At 37.1% G+C, this 914-nt stretch overlaps 1 pseudogene; it reads left to right on the plus strand.

Moving 5' to 3' along the window:
• Positions 1 to 119: 119 nt before the first annotated feature.
• LOC112472690 lies at positions 120 to 239 on the plus strand (annotated as a pseudogene).
• Positions 240 to 914: the final 675 nt, after the last annotated feature.

Below are 914 nucleotides of genomic sequence, written 5' to 3' on the forward strand. Positions count from 1 at the left end.
TTTTTTGCATTTGATTTTCTTCTACCTGGAAGTATCCCTGACTCTGCTCCTTTTATTGTCCAAATCTCATGTCCAAAGTCCACTTCTCAAAAAAGCCTTCTCTTCTGCCATCTAAAGTTGTTTCCTAGCCATGCCATTCTGAATGTGCCTGAGCTCATCTGACCTCGGAAGCTAAGCAGGGCGGGGCCTGGTTAGTACTTGGACGGGAAACCACCTTGGAATACCAGGTGCTGTAGGCATTAAAATATATTTTATATATATACATATATATGCATCTATATGTATATATATGTACATACATATATATGTATATATATATATAAAAAAATTAAAATTGTTCCCTAAACCACTCATCACTATTTATTTCCTTTGCAATGCTTGGCCCTGCCTGTTCCCTTGTCTATAACATTGCCTAGAAACATACCTAGAAGAGGTTTGCACTGAGCTGAGTCTAGAGAGATTATTAGATTAAGAGTTAGCAGTGGAAGTAATAGGGAGTGAGAAACCCATTTTAGGTAGAAAGAGCATAAGCAGAGATAGGGAGAAGAAAGCCAGCATGGCAAATTTCTGGAACTAAAAGCATTACCTGCATTTTTGAAGTGATAAATATTTAACATAAGATGATAGACATGAAGCAGCCACCAGATCATGCAGTCTTGGATACAATGCTTGAGAAATAGGATTTCACACTGAAGAGTGTTAAGTAAGATAACGACAAGCTATATCATTTTTAGATATGCACTCTGATGGCAGACAAAATTAGAAGCCTTGGTAACCAGGATAGAGAAAAGAAAAATATTTAGAGATATGGTTAAGAGATGAAGTAGACAGTACTCAGTGGTTGGTTAATGTTATGAGAAAATTAAATCTATTCCTCGGGCTGTTAGTTGGTGTGTGGAGAAAGGAAGATGGCT

The sequence above is a fragment of the Pteropus alecto genome, unplaced genomic scaffold (assembly GCF_000325575.1).
Source record: "Pteropus alecto unplaced genomic scaffold, ASM32557v1 scaffold87, whole genome shotgun sequence".
In the NCBI taxonomy this organism is placed as follows: domain Eukaryota; kingdom Metazoa; phylum Chordata; class Mammalia; order Chiroptera; family Pteropodidae; genus Pteropus; species Pteropus alecto.